Below are 21,481 nucleotides of genomic sequence, written 5' to 3'. Positions count from 1 at the left end.
ATGAATAAAGCTGCTAAATATTCACATACAGATTTTTGTGAACCTAAATCTTCATATCTCCAGGGTAAAAACCTAGGAGTGGAATTGGAGGGTCATATGGTAACTGCACGTTTCCCTTTATGAGAAACTGCCAAACTGCTTTTCATAGCCCCTGTACCATTTTGCATTACCAGCAGGGTGTGAGAATCTAAATTACTCTGCATCTTCACAAGCACTTTGTTGGGGCTCAGAAAATGACACCCCAAAGTGAAGGCCACAAAATCAGTCTCAGAAGCAAAGTTTCTCTCTGACCTTCTGCCCTCCTGTTTCTCAACCCTCATTCTCCCCTGGGACAAGCCACAGAAACTAGAATCCCTCTTCTCGAAGGTGGGTCATAGAAACCAGAACCCTCTCCCACGAAGCCAGCCCCCAAACCTAGAAATGTTACTCCAGCTGATACCAGACTTCAGGCTCTTGGTCCCCGAGTCAATAGAAATTGCAGCGAGACCAGAGAGATTGACCCAGGCGAAGCTTTTACTGGGGCTTTTTGTTTGAACAAAGCGAGAAACGGTGCCGGTTAAGGGGCAAGCAGATGGGCTCTGCGAACAGAGGGCTGGGGAACACTCTGGGGCTGTCAAAAGGTCGGTGTCAGTTTTAAAGTCCTCATATGTAGATGTGGGTTCTGTTGGCAGCTGTGCCCTTGGTGGTCATGCTTCTTCATGCATGACATGTACCATTAGCATGTTAAATGTCCACCCATGGGCATGATTTTTAGCATTAAAATGAGATTATAATGAGGAAAAGCCAGGGTAAGGCCAGTATGGGACCTTTGCTGGCTTGAGGCAGTTAGAGCTGGACAGGTCTGGTTTCTTTGCAGCCGGGTTCCTTATCAGCTGGTGTCAGCATCTTGCTTCAGTGGTCCTGGGGGACCTCACTCAAGAGACAGAGAAGTTGACTCCCTCCCTGTATGCATATGGGCTGAATTCCACCAGTAGGAGGCCGTTTGTTTTCTTCTTTTTCTACAGTTAATTAGTCTGGGTCATGCTGCCTCATGTTGCTTTCTTGCTCAGAAGTGAGGCCCAAGTCCTGTCCCTGTACTATCTCATAACCTTCCCCTGCTTTTCTATCTAAGAGCTGGCCATAAAGGAATTCTCTGACCTCCCCGTGTCTGATGGCAGGGCATAAGGCCCTCATTACAGAGGAGCTCTGTCCTGTCCCTGCGAGGAAGAGATGTCACACACAGAGGCCAAGAAGAATCCCAACACACAGGCCTTGCTGGGTTTCCCTACTCTGCTAATTATTAGATCATTCTCTCTCTCTCTTTTTTGTCCAATCACATTTATACAAGGCTGCCCACTCTTCATTGAATCTAAGTGTACAAATGGACAGTTTTTCCTGGGGTCTTTGAATCTTCATTTTGAATGCTCCTTTGTCATATAAAACTTTGATTAAATAAATATGTTATATTTTTCTCCTATTAACCTGTCTTCTGTTATAGACATGTTGGGAAGGAAAGGTATCATCCTTTTCTGTCCCTATGGTTCAATACTGTCACTTTTCTTCTGAATAGATATTCTAAAAAGTTTATAGTAGTATCTCACTATAGTTTTAATTTGTTTTTCCTAGTGACTAATAATGAGCATCTATTAATGCACTTATTTTTTCATTCATACATCTTCATTGATAAAGTTTGTATTAAAATTTTTGCCAATTTTTTGTTAGGTAATTTACTTTCTTATTGAGTTTTGAGATTTATTTATAGATTTTTATATTCTGTATGGCACGTTCTTTTTGTACATTATAATATTCAGTCCTCATATAACCATATCATATATGAGTTAATACCGTTGTAAGATATGAAATTTACAAACATTTTTCCAGTCTATGTTTTGTTGTTGTTATTTTTATTGGGTTTACAGTGGTGAGTGATAAATGAAGAAAGCATTGTCTCTTTCTTCATGGGACTTAAGCCTACTGAGACAAAAACCAAGTAAATATGTGCAGAAATAATTCCAAATTATGGGGAACCATGGTAGAAAATTGTTGTGGGTGGTGAGGAGGATCCAGCAAATACAGGGTTGTCAGGAAGACTCTCTGAGGACTTGAGACTCTCAAGAATGAGATCTGAAGGTCAGAAATGTGTCAGACACATAATTGTTGGGTCTCATTGGGAAGACGGTTATGAGCCTCTTTGCAGTGTGCCTCATATTTGGTGTTACTTCATATTCTGTGTGACTTGAAATGTTGGCATGTATGCTAATTTCTCAGAATCTCAGTTCACACCTGTAATAAGTGAACTAATAACTAATAGCTCATATATGATATGGTTATATGAGGATTAAATATTATAATGTACAAAAAGAACTTGCCTTATAGGATGCATAAAACTGTAGCTATTATCTCCATGGTTTTCATATTAGATGCATTCTATTCCTTTTCTTATTTATACAATATCAAAATATCTACCCAGACTTATGAGAAAATTGGTATCATCTGAAACCATTCCCTAGTATCTGGGCAGGCCTAAGCCTCTAAGTCACCTAGTGAATTTTTATCTTTTTACCACTTGGATTTTCTTCTCTAAATTCAATAATTACTTTCAATTTTTGTTCATTTTGATACTACTTTTGTAAAAAAAAAAAAAAGCATCTATGGCACTGTCACTCTTCTGTCACATTTTTCCCCTAAAATCAGTAAACTAATAAGCAAAACCAAAACCTCAACCTGCAAAAACATAACCACCAAGCAATTGATGGGATTCGGATGCAGATTTATGTAGTACTGGCACTAACAGCTCTTTAAACTTAAAGTAAGACAGAGATTTTTGAAGTCATAGGGTTTTTATAATAGCTTTTTTCAGGAAAATGGCCAAAATTCATGAATTGGTGATAAATTGACCATAATTAGTTCATGTTTATATTGCAGCCTCTCTATCCATCAAATTTATAATGTAATACTTGCTGCATAAAGAGATGTTTAGAGACTTTATTGCATGTATACAAAATATATATAAGTTCTTTAGGTAAAGATACGAACTCCAAAGCAATGTGGTTGTAATATAAATATAATTTAAAAAACCTGAAGAAGTTTTTTCTTTTATCACTGGTTTTTAACAATTTGGTTATAATGTGTGTTGGTCTCTTATATTTGGGTTTCATTGAACTTCTTGGATCTATGGGTTTATAGTTTTCATGCAATCTGGAAAATTTAAAGTCATTATTTTTTCAAGTATTTTTTTCTCAGCCCTCCTCGACAGGGATTCAAATTACATATGTATCAGGACACCTAGGGTTGTCCTGTGACCCAGTGATGCTCTATCTTTATTTTGCAGTATATCTTTCTTCTGCATTTTAACATTTTAGACAGTTTTTATTGCTATTTATTGTTTTAAATAACTTTTACTAATCTGTTCTTTGTCGTGCCTTATCTGCTGCTTGTCCTGTTCAGTGTGTTTTTATCTCAGGCATTGCACTTTTCACTAGAATTGCAATTGGGAATATTGTATATCTTCTATGTCTCTACTTAACATGCTCAATATTTCCTCTATCTTCTTTAACATTTAGAATATAGATATGATCACTTTTTTCCTTTCTTCTAATTTTTTACTGTGTTAAAATACATGTTACGTGGCCAGGTGCGGTGGCTCACACCTGTAATCCTAGCACTCTGGGAGGCCGAGGCGGGTGGATGGCTCGAGGTCAGGAGTTCAAGACCAGACTGAGCAAGAGCGAGACCCCGTCTCTACTAAAAATAGAAAGAAATGATCTGGCCAACTAAAAATATATATAGAAAAAATTAGCCGGGTATAGTGGCGCATGCCTGTAGTCCCAGCTACTCGGGAGGCTGAGGCAGTAGGATCACTTAAGCCCAGGAGTTTGGGGTTGCTGTGAGCTAGGCTGACGCCATGGCACTTACTCTAGCCTGGGCAACAGAGCAAGACTCTGTCTCAAAAAAAAAACAACAAAAAAAAAACATGTTACATAAACTTCACCACCTTAACCATTTTTAGGTGTACATTTCAGTGGTATTAAATACATTCATAATGTCGTGCAACCATCACCATCATTCATCTTCATAAATCTTTTCATCTGTGAAACTGAAACTCCATCCCCGCTGGACACTAACTCCCCACTCCCCCTCCCTCCCGTGCCTGGCACCCACCATTCTACTGTCTGTCTCACGTAATAACGTTTAATGTCCTTGTCTGTTATTTCTACCATTTCTTGGTCTGTTTCTATTAATTGATTGCTCTACTCATTATGGATTGCATTTCTGCTTCTTTGCATGCCTGGTAATATTTGACTGGGATCCCAGAAATTGTGAAATCCATCTCGTTGGATAGTTTTATATTTTTATAAACACTGAGCTTTGTTTTAGAAACAACTTGATCTTTCGAGGGCTCACTTTTAAGCTCTGTCAGTCCAACATCCTCCTGAGTATTTTACCTGGTACGAAGTTTTACCACCTGGCTGGTGGGAACGCAAACCACCCCCAGGCCTGTGTGAGTTTCAGGGGTTGATCTCACTGCCCATTTGGGCGCTGCTTTCCTGGCGTAGGCAGTTTCCTCAGACACCTGCCGTCATCGGGAGGTGCTCAGCTGAAGGCCCCAGAGAGTTCTCTCTGTGCGGCTCTCTCCTCTCCCTCTCTGCCCTGTGAGCCGGGACCCTGCCCCCTGCAGATTCCCAGCTCTCTCTCCTCCAGTCCAGGAGGTTGCAGGGCTCTTTTGGGGGCGTTGCTGCCTGGAAACTCAGCTGGGGCAAGGGCAGGCTCGCCTCATTCATTTCCCATCTCCCAGGGATCAATGTCCTGCTCTGCCTGGTGACTAATACATAAAAATCACTTTGCATGTATTTTTTCCTGTTCTTTTAGTTGCTTTGGGTGGGAGAATGAATCTCTCTGGACCTTAGTTGAAAGTATAAGTCCTCTAAAAAAAATTAAGTTTTTAAGGAAATTTGTGCACATTAATTCAAGTTCCGAGAAAGATCTGAAGATCTTGCATAATCCCCAACTCTCCTGCTATGCCTGCAGTCATTTTGTCTGTCATTTTATTATGTAATAGGCTCACGAAAAGGAAAAAAAATCAATATTTTATTGAATATTGAATATGACAGCATTTTAGCAAAGGAAAGCAAAACTCTTAAGATTAAATAACAACATTTTTAAGTTATCATAGCTCTTTATTAACATTAGAAAAAGATCTGTAAGAACAAAAAGTATCCTAGATTCTTTGTGGCCAAATAGCCAGTTTTAATTTTACAATACTCAGAATTTCCTGATCTGGGGACTTATTTTTTTTTTATATGTTTTAGTATTTATTCAATGGGTTAATTTTCCCTGGTGTTGTTTGGTGGTCACCTAAGGAAAACTTACACACATGCCTGGAATGACTTAAACAAAACTAGTTTTGTTGAGTAGCCTGATAAAATTAAAGGAACAGGTTTATTAGAAACAAAATTATTATTTCTCAAAATGATAAAATTTGTCAGGGTCAATGGTAGACCACTTCAATTTTCTGTCTTGTAACCAGTAGGAGAATGCTTATTATTTCTGACCTTCCCTAAATTTCCAAACATTTAATGTAAGCAAAATATAATCTATATGTGCCTATCACATATACTATTTTGATTGAACAGAAGTAGTGTTGGTCAATTAATGTTCCTATTTTAATTAAATAATATTTAACATTTAAAATTATTTTAATTTTTGTTTATTACATAAAGCTCCTTTAGTTTGAATAAACAATTTGTGAAGTTAGACACAATCTCAGCTAATCTAAGACCTGTTTCAATGCTGTTCATTATCAATATGCTTCACAGTTTGAAATATTTTTTTTTAATTCTTTATATACTAACTTTATTTACTTATTTTAATTTATTTTTATTTCAGCATATTATGGGGGTACAAATGTTTAGGTTACATAAATTGCCTTTGCCCCACTGGAGACAGAGCTTCAAGTGTGTTCATCCCCTCCACAGTGTGCACTGCACCCATTAGGTGTGTATATACCCATCTCCTCCTCCTCCCTTCCACCTGCCCGACATCTGGTGAATATTACCGCTATATGTGCACCTAAGTGTCGGTCGGCTAAGTCAGTTAATAGCAAACTGATTGTGAGTACATGTGGTGCTTCTTTTTCCATTCTTATGATACTTCACTTAGTAGAATGGACTCCAGCTCTATCCAGGATAATACATGGTAGATGTATTATGTACAATGCTAGATGCCCATTGTCTTTTGTGACTGAGTAGAACTCCATGGTATACATATACCACACTTTATTAATCCACTCATGGATTGATGCGCACTTGGGTTGTTTCCACATCTTTGCCATTGTGAATTGTGCTGCTATAAACATTCTAGAGCATATGTCTTGTTTATAGAATGTCTTTTGTTCCTTTGGTCAGATGCCCAGTAATGGGATTGCTGGGTCAAATGGCAGTTCCACTTGTAGGTCTTTGAGGTTTCTCCATATTACTTTCCACAGAGGTTGAACTAGTTCGCAGTCCCACCAGTAATGTATGAGTGTTCCAATCTCTCCACATCCATGCCAACATTTATTGTTTTAGGACTTTTTGATAAAGGCCATTCTCACTGGAGATAAGTGATATCTCATTGTGGTTTTGATTTGCATTTCCCTGATGATTAGAGATGTTGAAAATTTTTTCATATGTTTGTTGGCCATTAGTCTATCTTCTTTTGAAAAGTTTCTGTTCATGTCCTTTGCCACTTTTTGATAGGGTTGTTTGATTTTTTTCTTGCTGATTTTCCTGAGTTCTATATAGATTCTAGTTATCAGCCCTTTATCAGATGTGTAACATGTGAATATTTTCTCCCATTCTGTAGGTTATCTGTTTGCTCTAGTGATAGTTTCCTTGGCTGTGCAGAAGCTTTTTAATTTGATCAGGTCCCATTTATTTATTTTTATTGTTGCTGTGATTGCTTTTGGGGTCTTGTTCATAAATTCTTTCCCTAGGCCAATGTCTGTAAGAGTTTTTCCAACATTTTTTTTCTAGAATTCTAATAGTTTCATGCCTTAGGTTTAAGTCTGTTATCCACCGTGAGTTGATTTTTGTGAGAGGTGAAAGGTGTGGATCCTGTTTCAGTCTTCTACATGTGGTTATCCAATTTTCCCAGCACTATTTCTTGAATAAGGATTCTTTTCCCCAGTGTATATTTTTGTCTGCTTTGTCAAAGATTAGATGGCAATATGAAGATGGTTTTACATCTGGGTCCTCAGTTCTGTTCCATTAGTCTATGTCTCTGTTCTTGTGCCAATACCATGCTGTTTTAGGGACGATAGCCTTTTAGTATAGCTTGAAGTCTGGTAAATTGATGCCTCCCAATTTGTTCTTTTTGCTTAAGATTTCTGTTGCTATACAGGGTCTTTTCTGGTTCCATACAAAACGTAGAATTATATTTTCTAATTCTACAAAAAATAATTCTGGTATTTTAATAGGGATCACATTGAATCTGTAGATCACTTTGGGTAGTATAGATATTTTAACAATGTTGATTCTGCCATCCCATGAGCATGGTATGGTTTTCCACCTGTTTACGTCCTCTGCTATTTCCTTCTTCAGTGTTTCATAGTACTCATGGTAGAGGTCTTTTACCTCCTTAGTTAAATATATTCCCAGGCATTTTACTTTCTTTGTTGCTATTGTGAAGGGTATTGAGTCTTTGATTTTATTCTCAGATTGACTGTTGCTGGCATATAGGAATGCTACTGATTTCTGTACTTTGATTTTGTAACCTGACTTTGCTGAATTTGTTTATGAATTCCAGTGGTCTCATGACAGAATCTGTGGGGTTTTCTAGATCATAAGATCTAGACAATAAGATCATATTGTCAGCAAAGAGTGATAGTTTGACCTCTTCTGCCACATTTGGATGCCCTTGCTTTCCTGATTGCTCTAGCTAGGATTCATCACTATATTGAATAGAAGCAGTGACAGAGGGCAACCTTGTCTGGTTCCAGTTCTAAGTGGGAACACTTTCAATTTTTCCCCATTCAGTATGATGTTGGCTGTGGATTTCTCTTATACGGCTTGTATCATTTTTAGGTAAGTCCCGTCTATGCCTATTTTATTAAGCATTCAACTCTTCTTTGTAGGTCTGGTAAAATTTGGGTGTGAAACCATCTGGTCCAGGACTTTTCTTTTTAGGAAGATTTTTTTTGCTCCTTCAATTTCAGTACTTGATATTGGTCTGTTCAGGAATTCTATTTCTTCCTAATTGAGCCTAGGGAGGCTGTGTGTTTCTAAGAATTTGTCCGTGTCTTCCACATTTTTAAGTTTATGTGCATAGAGGTTTTTATAGTATTCATAGATGAAATTTTATATTTCTGTTGCACCCATTGTAATTCTCCTTTTTCATTCCTGATGGAGCTTATTAGAGATTTTTCTTTTTTGCTTCTCATTAATCTAGCAACAGGTGTGTAATTTTGTTTATTTTTTCAAAGAACAAAGTTTTTGTTTTATTAATCTGTATAGTTTTTTGTTATCAGTTTCATTTAGTTCTGCTCTGATATTGGTTATTTATTTTCTTCTGCTGGGTTTGGGGTTGGTTTGCTCATCCTTTTCCAGTTCTTTGAGATGATTCAATAGATTGTTTCTCTGTGATCTTTCTATCTTTTTGAGGTAGGCATTTATGAATATAAATTTACCTCTCAGGGACACTTTGGTAGTGTCCCACAGATTTTGATAACTTGTGTCTCCTTTACCATTTAGTTCAAAGAATCTTTTGATTTCCATCTTGATTTCCTCCTTAACACAATATTCACTCAGCAGAAGGTTGTTTAGTTTCCATGACTTTGTGTAGAGATGAGAATTTCTGTTCGAGTTGATTTCTAATTTTATTCCACTGTGGTCTGAGAGGATGCATGGTATAATTTCTACTTTTTTTTTTTTTTTTTAATTTCTTGAGACATGCTTTGTGGCCTAACATGTGGTCAATTTTAGAGAATGTACCATGAGCTGATGAGAAAAAGCATATTCAGTGGTTTGGGGGTAGAATGTTCTGTAAATGTCAGTCAGGCCCATTTGTTCTAGAGTTCTGTTTAAGTCCATTGTTTCTTTGTTTATTTTCTGTTTGGAGGATCTGTCGTGTTCTTTTGGAGGGGTGTTGAAATCTCTGGCTATTATAGTGTTGCTGTTTATCATTTTGTTTAGATCAAGTAGGATTTCCTTTATGAATATGGGTGCACCTGAGTTAGATGCATAAATATTCAGAGTTGTTATGTCTTCTTGTTGAATTGTACCCTTTACCCATTATATAGTGACCCTTGTTGTCTTTCACTACTTTTGTTGATTTGAAGACTAAGTTATCTGCAATCAGAACTGCCACATCAGCTTTGTTTTGGCTTACATTTGCTTGAAATATTGTCTTTCATCCCTTCACCTTGAATCTGAATGTATCTTTGTGGCTTAGATGTGTTTCCTGAAGACAGCAGATATTTGGCTTGTGTGTATTTATCCATTTGGCCAGCCTATGTCTCTTTAGTGGGCAGTTCAAGCCATTCACATTTATTGAAAGAATTGATAAGTGGGGCAGATTTCTGTTCCTCCTGTTGAGTTGAACTTTGTTGCTTTGTTTTCTCTCTTGAGCCATTGTGGTATTTGGCCTTTGACCTTTAGCTTTTGGATGATTTTACAGTGGTGAGTGTTTATTGTGCTAATCGGTGTGTAACATTGTTTTGAGTACTTCCTGGAGGACAGGTCTTATCTTGGTGAATTCCCTCAGTCTTTGCTTGTCTGAGAAGATCTTTATTTCATATAAAAAACTTAGTTTTGCAGGGTACAAGATTCTAGGCTGGGCATTATTCTATTTGAAAAGAGTAACAATGTGAGCCCTGTCTCTTCTTGCTTGTAAGTTCTCATTTGAGAATCTGCTATTATTCTGATGGGCTTTCCTTTGTAGGTGACCTGCTTTTTTCACCTTACAGCTTGTAGGAGGGCCTCTTTGGTGGTTATTTTGGTCAGTCTGATGACTGTGTGTCCTGGTGTCTTTCTGTTTGTAATGAATCTCCCAGGAGTGCTTTGAGCCTCTTGTATCTGGATATCTAGATTTTTAGCAAGGCCTCAGAAATTTTCCTCTATTATATCCTCAAATCGCTTATCTACCCCTTGTGTATTTTCTTTTTCACCCTCAGGGATGCCTATGATTCTTACATTAGGCCTCTTCATATAATCCCACATTTCTTGTAGGCTTTGCTCTTTTTTCTTATTTCTCTGCTCTATCCCTGTGACTGACTTATTTAATTGAAATGTGTTATATTTAATCCCTGAGATTCTTTCTTTTGTTTGATCTATCCTGTTCCTGAGGCTTTCCACTGTGTTTTGTAATTCCTTGAATAAATTCTTCATTTCGAGAAGTTCTGTTTGATTGTTCTCTAATATTTCAGTTTCTTTAGTAAATTTTTCTTCCAAGTCCTGGATTTGTTTTTCTGTGGTTTCCTTGTGTTGGTTATCCATTTTCTCTTGCATATCTTTGAGTTTTCTTACAATCCATGTTCTAAATTCTTCCTCTGTCATTTTAGTGTTCTGAATTTGGTTGATGTCCATTGTTAGAGAGCTGGTGTTTCTCTTTGGGGGTGTGCTTTCCATTTGATCCTTCATACTTCCATAGTTCTTCTACTGATTCCTTCTCATCTGAATCAGCTGTTGCTTCTTACCTTTAAATTTTCATTTGGATAATGACACACCCTGTTTAATCTCTGAGCCAGTAGGTGGTGTTTTGGGTAAGATTTGACCACACCCTGCATGATGAGTCAGTAGATGCAATATAACGGTGTGCAGAATGACCTCCCTGTCAGTAGGTGGCACGTACTGGGAGGAGCAGGCTGCAGTTGTTTTTGGATCCTATAACTAGCTCTCCTTCCTCTGGAGAGGCACTCTAGTGCCTCAGGTGGTGGATGGGGCCCTGGGACTTCCAGGTGTGTTGTTATTCTCCACCTCAGTGAGGGGAGGTGGGAGAGTGAGGCTGGGTGGAGCTGGGTTGGGTGAGCCTGCCCTTAAGCTCCACAAATGCTGTTAGCAGGAATCAAATGTCTGTTCTCTGCTTCTGGGCAAAGCTGCCAGGGAGGGACTGAAATGGCCCCACTCAGCCAAAAAGTCTGGGTGTGGGGGTGTGGCTGTCTTGAAACTTGCAGTCTGGAGTAGGCCTCGCTCCTTTCCCCCCTCCCTATTCCACGGTTTCTCCCAGGCCTCTGCCAGCAGGCAGGACCTCAAGCCAGCAGATCTCCCCTGGCTGAGATGCGGGCGGGAGGTTCCCTGCCCAGGATTGCAGGCTGAGCTAGGAGCATGGCTCTCCCTCGGGAGGAGGGTTGCCTCTCAAGCAGGCTGATCTGCCCCTGAGGGCACACACACCTCAGTAGGCTGTTCACGAATATCCCTTCTGTACCCCCAGGCAATGCCATCAAGCCCTGGGTGTATAGGATCTGGTCTGCAGGCCTATCCCCTGAGACTCAGAGATCAATCTCTGACCCTGACAAGGAGAGGAATGCTGATCTCAAGTCACCCACGGGGTGCCCAAGCAGGATCAATGTCTCTCCACCTCAGGATTTGCCCCGCTCTCCTGGAGTCACCAGGCAAGCAGCACCTGGGAGGGCTGGCGGGTGGGGAGCTCACAGTCTGAGTACCCCTCAGTCCACTGTAGGGCCCCAAAAGGAAAGGTCCCATTCCCTGCAGATGCCTCTGGGTGGTGGCTAAATTGTCTCTCTCAGCAGCTGTGGGTAGGAAAGGGGAAGGGGAAAATGAAGCAATATGGCACCTGCTGATGAGCTCGGGTCTGTGGGTCCCCAAGCCTCTCGGAGGCCTTTCTCCTTCCAGTTCTCCTGCACAACTTCTTCCTGTGGAGCCTCCTGTAGTTTCAGGCACCCTTCCTTCCGAACCTCATCCGATCTATATTTGTCTGCCTATTTATTTTTTTTCACTTTCTTCTAAAATCTATTTTTCTTGCAGAGGCACTCTGGCTCCACAGTTTGAAATACTTTGAAGAGCTTTAAATATGTACAAATGCATTAAGATTTACCTCTTTGCTTCTGTATGTAAGCTTCTGATTCTGAATCAGCCAAATGATTTCTTAGTTTATTGCCAAGACTTAAAGAATGCATGCTTTAGCAGTTCATGGTCATATTTTAGAATAAATATTTTTCTACTTTTTTGAGGAAATTCATGTCAAAGTGTTCTAAAACTCCTTTCAATAAATTTTATTCACTGCCTACTAAGTGGAGCAATACCAAAGAAATTTTTCATCTGTTCCAATCTGTCACAATTTCTTAGAAAACTTAGTATTGTTTGTTCTTTTTTGAGGGAGAGGTGGCTTAGGTATAAGATATAATATACTTTCCATTTTTAGCATAAAAATAGCAAGAAAGTTCCCATAAGCAGCCTGTATGTACTGCATGTGGAAATAAGTAAGTTTCTATCTTGTAGCATGAAATCATTAAAAGCATATTGGTGCTCTAAAAATTCTGAGTGGGGCTGGCTGAAGCATTGTAGACAGGAAAGGCAAATGCAAACTCACAGTGTTTTGATCCCAGTCAAGATGAATCTATCACAATGGTGTATATTTGGGGCTGGGCAAGTGCTCACTGGGTGGGTCTGTGGATCCAGAGACTCTGCCATGAGCTGCTCTGACCCCATCAATTTTGCTGTGGCCCCTGTATATCTCTCCTCTGCAAGGGGGGCTGTGGTGTGCTTTGGGTCTTTGTGTGTCAATGCCAACTCTGACACCATGTCACCCTGTTGAGCAGCCCTCAGCAGGCTGCATTGCCTTCCCCTTCCCCGCCTTTAAGGACCATTCCCCTAGATGCAGCGCCCTCATGAGCCAGTCCTGCCTATGCCATCTGGGATCCTGGAGGTTCGTGTTAACCAGATAAGCAGCCCCTTGGACCTTTCATCCCTCTCTTCCCTTCACAGGCTCATCACCTTCCCAGTTGGATTTTTGGGATTTAACCCTTGTTATTTGCCTGGTTGTGAGAGAGAAGATGGGCTGATCCTGAGAGGGGCAAGCATTGTCTCAGGGTAGCCACCTTAGCTGAGCCTCTCCATGGTCCTCAAACTGGGGGTGCATCCTCTCTAACCATGGAAAGTGGCCACTTTTGCAGGTCCCATGAGTCCAAGGGAATTCAGAATTCTTTATTGTGCCCATAGGGTAATCCTCTCCCAAGCTTCACAACTCTGTCCTTTGTTATTAGAGTTCTGATCAGCCTGTAGAGGCCTGCGGGGCTGACAGTTCAACCTTCCCTGAAGCTGGATGACAGATGCTTCAGCCTAAAGGGGACTCTGCCTGCAGTATCCATGACAACGGAGTTTTAAGAAAAATACAGTCATGAGTCACTTAAAGATGGGGATACATTTTGAGAAATTATCATTAGGCAATTTTGTCATTCTGGAACTTCACAGAGTGTACTTACACAGACCTAGAGGGTCCAGCCTACCGCATACCCAGGCTATATGGTGTGGCCTATTGCTCCTAGGCTACAAACCTGTCCAGCACGTTACTGTCCTGAATACTGTAGGCAATTGCAACACAACAGTAAGTATTGTGTATCCAAACTTAGCTAAATATAGAAAATGCACAGTAAAAACATGGTATTATAATCTTATGGGACTACTGCTGTATATGTGGTTCATTGTTGACTAAAACATCACTATAGGACACTTGACTGTATGTCATTTGCAGAATGCCACTCCTTTAGCAGTCTCCCCAAATCCACCAGATCTCTACCTTGAGTTTGGCACTTAATGAATCAAGTCTGTGTTTCTTTTGACTGGAATATTTGGTGTGGAATGATTTCTTACCTGGATTGGAAGAGTATACCTGTATAAAACTAGCTTCACTAAATGCAACAGGATACCAATGGGTAACTTTCCTCTGGCTTTTATATTTCATAGTGTCCTTCTCAGCAATCAAAGAACGCTTATGTTGATATTTGCAAAGTTGTGGGTTAAAATTTAAAATCACCAACCAGCTATTTAATACATATGATTTTCTTTTTTCTATGTAATTGAAATTAACTTCTGCTCCTACTTATGCTGACAGCAAAATCATTCCTTGCCAGTTTGCACCAACATGTGGGTTGAACACTGACCTTTGCACCAAATTTTTGCTCAAGGTAGGTTGCTGTCCCTCCCCTGTCATGTGACTTTCTCATGGGGGTGGGAAGAGAGGCTGGGCTGGGCTTTTATTATCTTAGAAACAAGGCAGGGGCGTCAGATTTGCATGGTGTCCTTCGTACTTACGGCCTCTGCTGTAGCTCTGTTAGTCCTACTTTTATGAGCTGAACTGTGTCCCTCCAAATTCACATGCCGAAGTCCTAACTCCAGCACCTCAGAATGTGACTGTTTGGAGATAGGGCCTTTAAAGATATAATTAAGTTAAAATGAGGTCATTAGTATGGGCCCTAATTCAATCTGATGGTTGTCTTGTAGGAAAAGGAAATTTGGACACAGACAGGGAGAGGGAAGACCCTGGGAAGGCAGAGGGAGAAGACGGCTGTCTGCATGCCGAGGACAGAGGCCACCTGCCAACACCTACATCTCAGATTACCAGCCTCCAGAACTGTGACAAAATAAATTTGTGTTGCAACCTACCCAGATTGTGGCACTTTGTTAAGGCAGCCCTGGTGAGCTAATGCGCAAACCTAGTCTTGGCTGTTAGGGGAAATGCTCTTCCCCATCGCCGAGGTCTCTTTCGCTTGCCAGGGAGCTCAGTTCCTGTAGCGCTGCCCACCGTCGGCCCCTTTCCCATTTCAGCACAGGCGGGCAGGGACTTACCTGATTAGTAGATTTAAGAATAATTACACAGGGCTTATTTAGCTCAGCTCTTCACTGTTTCCTTTTGAGAATAAGATTTTTATAGGGAGGAGGAATTTTCCTCTGCTCCTCGGGACTGACAAGCTCATCTGGGCAGACAGATGCCCAAGAGACTCCTGCCCTTGTCAGTAGCTATCAGGGTGGAAGAAATCTGCATAACTCAGGAGTTGTCAGGCCCACGTGGCCTCAAAGCAAATTACACCCTTCAGCTTAAGATATATGATGGTTTACCAGCTGATGACTCTCGTACCTTCTTTCTCAGTGTTCACATGCTAGGCAAGGAAGTGAGTTGCTATTTTTCTCATCCTTTCAGAGATACCAGTGCTGACCTGTGTTATCTAATGCTGTTATCTCTGGTGCTACCATGGACTCCAGGTCACAAATCCATGTACTTGTCATCCTCCTAGAGTAGGAAAGGGAACAATCTGAAATTACTGATCTGAGATTTTTTTAAATTTAAATTTTAAAAATATATTTAAAGAATTCAGAAAAAGAAGAGATTAAAACCAAAGTAGGTAGAAGGAAAGAAAGAATAAAGGTAATAACCTGAAACCTGATAAAAGATATGTTTGAAACATTTACAGTTAACATAGCATCCAGTGGTGAAAAGCTCAATGTTTTTCAACCGAAACAGAAATGAGTAAAGAATGCACTCTATCAGAATTTCTGTTTATTTATATCCAGTCCAATAGACAAATGAAATTCATCAATGTAATAAAAACTATATGGAACCAGTAAAACACTTTTTATTTGTTGATGATCTAATCATAATTAACAGATCGTGAGGGGTCTACAAAAAGACTTAATAAAAGTAAGAAGTACAAGTTACTGATAAGCACATGAAAAAATACACACCATCACTTAACATTAGGGGAATTAAAATTAGAACCACATAAGGTACCACTATACACACTAGAAAGGCTGATGATACAAGGCTGATGATGATGTTGGCAAAGATGTGGAAGAAATGGAACTCTCATATTTTACTGGTAAGAATACAAAATATTACACCCACTTTGGAAAATAGTATGTCAGTATTTTTTAAAGGAAAAAGTAAACTTACCATTTGACCTATCTATTTTACTCCTATGTGATTACCCAAGATAAATACAAACATATATGTATCTGAAGACATGTATAAACATGTTTATAATAGCATTGTTCATAGTATCCCTCAAATTAGAAACAACCCAAATATTTATCAATTAGTGAATACATAAGCAAATTGTGGTATATACATATTATAAAATAAAATAATAGAGCAATAAAAAAACTAAAATGGTAATATTAATATGAACAACATGGATAAATCACCAAAACATAATGCTAAGAAAAAAAGAAGTAAAACCCCCCAAAAGATTACGTATCACAGCATTATATGAAATTCTAGACAAGGCAAAGTTATGTCAGAGAAAAGACCAGTAGTTTTATGGGACTGAAAAAGCACACAAAGACACTTTTTAGGGCAATTTGTTGAGGTGACAAATTCAGGAGTATATATAATTGTTAAAATTCATCAAGTTGTACACTTAAAATGGATGAATTTTAATACTCAAGTTATAACTCAACTAAGATGGAAATAAAAATTAAACTCTCAGAATTTACCAGAATTTTTGTCCAAAAAGAATCTTTGGATTCAAGAAGGCTAACAAATTCTAAACAAGCAAAAAACAGAAATTCACACCAAGTCACATTATAGTGAAACTACAGAACATCAAAGACAAAAAAAAGATCTTTCAAGCAACCAGAGGTAATATGTATTATATCAAAAGTACAACATTTAGACCCTCAGCAGATTTCTTATCAGTTAAAATGAAAAAAAAGGAAAAAAGAAAAGTCAATGTTGAATATCTTCAAACTTCTTAGAGGAAGCAACTGTCAACTTAGAATTGTATCCTCCAATGAAACTGTCTTTCAAGAATTATACATGGAAGTCATTTTCAAACAAACAAAAGCTTAGAGCATGTACTATCAACCTGTAAAGAATGCAGGAAACAATAATGAGCAAAGAAAATGGTAAATATGTATATAAAACTAAAAAGACTGTGACGGTATAAAGCATAAAATGTCTATTTGTGGTATTAATAAAAATCTGAAGTAGCATGTAGTTCGAAGGACAGTAGATTGGAGGGTTGATTATATACATACATATACATATTCATACACACATACTTAAAAAATAACAGTTGCATGCTTAGGTAGAGGTTTTCAAAAAGGCCCTTAGTCATATTTCTAAAGGAATCTATGTCCCTTTCATAATTATTTCAGCTAATTGGTGACTGGTTTTTCCATGGTGTTTTTGGTTTTTTTTTTCCTATTGTCTGTCTTTTAGACATGACATTGCCCTAACCAAGATGGGGTAGAAAAGGGAAAGAAGACAGAACTCAAATCAGGCATCCTATTAGCATCTACTACAAATAGCTATGTTTGTGGAAGGTGGTGGCAGTTAAATGTTCTAAAATAAAGCATTTATCTTTATTTTCAGGTTTCCATTTATCTCTCTTTCTTGGTCTTATGAACATGAATAATTTATGTAGCCACTTTTCAATATGTATTAAATGAAGGTTTCCCTGTCTGAAAACTAAAAGATATAGCCATACTCAAATATATTTAAAAAAATATGTTTCTACTGTTGGACTCCTCACAGTTAATTAGTACTCGTGGAGGGGAAAGAAATGTATCACGGAAAAAGGACAGATTTGTGAGACAGAAGAACTGGAGTTTAGTAACAATTGTGACCATTTTGTATATGTCAACTTTAGAAACACAACCCTAATTTTAATTTCTTCTGTTAAATATATATATATATATATATATATATATATATAAAATTATCTCCACCTACTTCATAGGTACTATTGTGAGGATTACATAATATAATATGAGGACTGAATAATACAGCGTATTATAATTATATAAAAATGGCCATAATCACATAATATGGTGGATTGAATGTGCTTTGAAATATGTAATGCATTAGGCTAAAGATGTTGGTAAATATATAAAAATGTAACTTGCAAATCATTTTTTATTGTGCTAAAAAATAAAAATAGAATTGACTACGAAATTCAAAATCTTATGAAACTTATAGCTCAATGTAAATAAGTAATTTACAAATGCTTTATAATAAAATAAAAGAAATTATTCACAGATTTTTAAAAAAAAATTAACCAAGTTCATTACTAAAAGCCTATTTACTGGTGTTTTACCCAGTACATCATGTCTGCATTCTAACAAAAAAAAATTACAAGGAATACTAAAAGCTCAAAATACAATTTGAAGAGATAGAACAAGCATCAGAACCAGACTCAGATAGGACAGGGATGTTGGAATTATCAGATTGTAAATTTTTTTTTCCTTACACATCTATGGTTGTAATGTAAATTTAAAATAACTATGATTAACATGCTAAGTGCTCTAATGAAAAAAGTAGACAGCATGCAATAACAGATGAGTAATTTAAGCAGAGAGAAATTTTATAACAAAGAATAAAAAAATGCAAGAGATACAAAAAAATAACAGAAATGAAAAATGGTTTTTGATGGGCTCGTTAGTAGACTACCCAAAACTAAGGAAAGAATCTCTGAGCTTAAGGATATATGTCCGTAGAAACTCCCAAAGTAGAAAGAAAATACTTAAAAAACTGAAAAAAAAAAAAAAAGGAACAGAATATCCAACAACTGTGGAACACCTAAAAAAAAAGTGTAACATACCAGAATGTAATGGGAATACCAGAAGGAGAAGAAAAAGAGGAAAGAACAGAGCAATATTTGAAGCAATGATGAAAGAGCCTTATCCCAAATGATGTCGAATCTAGGAAGTTCACAGAGCACCAAGCAGGATAAATGCAAAAAACAAAGCAAAACAACAACAAACAAAAAACTACACCGCACGCCTTGTTGGATCATATTCAAACTGCAGAAAACCTTGAAGAATAAATCTTGAAAGAATCCAGAGGGAAGAAAACAAAACACGAGGGAATTTGTTACCAGTAGGCTTGCCTTGCAAAAAATGTTACAAGAAGTTCTTTAGAGAAAGGAAAATGATATAGGTCAGAAATTTGGAACTGCATAAAGAAATGAAAAGCATTAGTGAGGAACAAGATAAAAAAACTTATTTATTCTTAACTGATGTAACAGATTAACAATTTGGTCAGAATAATAATAGCAACAATATATTTAGTGATTATAGTTAATGCGTAAGTGAAATGTATAACAGCAATGATTCACGGGGCAGAGTAGGAATTAGGAATATTTTGTTTATAAGGTACTTGTACTCATATTGTAAACTCTAGGGTGTGACATAGTGATAAATATATTTTGGTTTTCATCCACTCTCAGCTCCTGCAAGCCTTGTTATATCCTAAGTGATTACAGCAGTAAGAATATGTTGTGTTGAAGTATCTGGCCTTTTGTCCTTGTTTCCTGAAGTAACTCCTGAACAATAAAGGTGAAAGATAGTTTACTGCTGTTTACAACAAGCCCTTTCGAACACACCTGAGCTTTTGTTAAAGCAATTTTTTGAAAGTTCCTAGAAACCACAGGATGGGGTGCTGGTTGCCAGGGAAACCAGCCATGTACCCAAAGGATTGGAACTTTCAGCCCCACCCCCAACCTCCCAGAGGGGAGAGGGGCTGAAGGCCAACTTGATCACCAATCACCAATGATGTAATCAATCATGCCTTCTTAATGAAGCCTCCATAAAACCCCAAAAGGCTGGGGTTCAGGGAGATTACAGATAGTCAACCCCTGGGGCTTATGCAATGTTGCAAGAGGGCCAGATGTCCCAACTCCGTGGGGCCAGCAACTCCTATGCTCCAGGCCCTTCTAGATCTCACCCATTGTATCATCTCTCCATCTGGCTACTTATTTGTATCCTTTAAATATCCTTGTAATAAACTGGAAAATGTAAGTAAGTGTTTCCCTGAGTTCTGTGAGCTGCTCTAGCCCCCTAATCAAACCTGAGGAGGGGGCTGTGGGAGCCCTGATTTACAGTCAGAAGCGCAGGCAAATGGCCTGGGGCTGGTGACTGGCACCAGAAGTGGGGGGTAAGCCTTGGGAAATGAGCCCTCTGCCTGTGGGATCTGATGCCGTCTCCAGGTAGATAGTGTCAGAATTGAATTGAATTAGAAGACACTCAGCTGCTGTCTGCCAGGAACTGACTGCTTGCTTAGCATGTGGGGAAAACTGCCCCGCACGTTCGGTCCCGGAAGTCTTCTGTGTTGACTGTTGAGGTGTGAGAGCAGAGGAAAAACAGTTTGTGTTTTTTTTTTCTACTCATAGTGCAAACACTTAAAAAAAATTACAAAATAAAGAAGTGCAATTGACTAAAAAGGAGAGTAAGTGGAATCACATAAAATACTCCATGAAAACCACAAAAGGCAGAAAAAGAGTGGAAGACAAAACTGGCAGCAAAGATAAAGGTCAATGAATAGGAAACAGCAAAAAATATGGTAGGTATTAATCCAACTATATCAATAATCTCTTTAAATATAAATTGTCTAAATCAGTAAGGGCATAGTTGAACTCCACACCATCCATCCACTAGATATAATTGATATCTACAGACTATTTCATCCAGCAACAGCAAAATACACATTCTTTTCAAGATGACATGGAATATTTACCAAGGTAAACCACATTCTGGGCCATAAACACAGCTTAGCAAATTTAAAAGAATAGAAATTATTCAATGTATTGTCTCAGATCATAATAGAATTAAACTAGAAATTGGTAACAGAAAAACAGCTGGAAAATCTCCAGATACTTAAAGATTAAACAATACCCTTCTAAATAACACACGGGTCAAAGAAGAAATCTCAGAGAAATAAAAAAAAAAACATTTTCAACTAAATGAAAATATAACTTAGCAATTTAAAAAAAAGTATTTTTAATTATCATAGGTACATAATAGTTGTATATCTTTATAGGGTACATGTGATGTTTTCATACTGGCATGCAATGTGAATTAATTAAATCAGGGTAATTGTGATATCCATCACCTCAGGCATTTATCATTTCTTTGTGTTAGGAACATTCCAACAACTTCACAATTTTGTGGGATACATTTAAAGTAATGCTTTGAAAGAAATTTATAGCATTGAATACATATATTAAAAAAGAAACAAATCTAAAGTCAATAATTTAAGCTTCCCCCATAGGAAACTAGAAAAAAAGCAGATTAAGTCTTAATTAAACAGGCAAAAAGAAGTAATAAGAATTAAAGCAGAAATAGGCCGGACGCGGTGGCTCACGCCTGTAATCCTAGCACTCTGGGAGGCCGAGGCGGGTGGATCGCTCAAGGTCAGGAGTTCAAGACCAGCCTGAGCAAGAGCGAGACCCCGTCTCTACTAAAAATAGAAAGAAATTATATGGACAACTAAAAATATATATATAGAAAAATTAGCCGGGCATAGTGGCGCATGCCTGTAATCCCAGCTACTCGGGAGGCTGAGGCAGGAGGATCGCTTGAGCCCACGAGTTTGAGGTTGCTGTGAGCTAGGCTGATGCCACGGCACTCACTCTAGCCTGGGCAACAAAGTGAGACTCTGTCTCAAAAAAAAAAAAAAAAAAAAAAAGCAGAAATAAAATAAATTGAAAACAGGAAACCAATATAGAAAATCAATGTAACCAAAAGTTGTTTTTTTTAAAAAGGTCAATAAAATCAATAAGCCTCTAGCCAGA

Source organism: Eulemur rufifrons, chromosome 5 (assembly GCF_041146395.1).
Source record: "Eulemur rufifrons isolate Redbay chromosome 5, OSU_ERuf_1, whole genome shotgun sequence".
NCBI classification, from domain to species: Eukaryota; Metazoa; Chordata; class Mammalia; order Primates; family Lemuridae; genus Eulemur; species Eulemur rufifrons.
Note: the sequence above shows the minus strand (reverse complement) of the source record.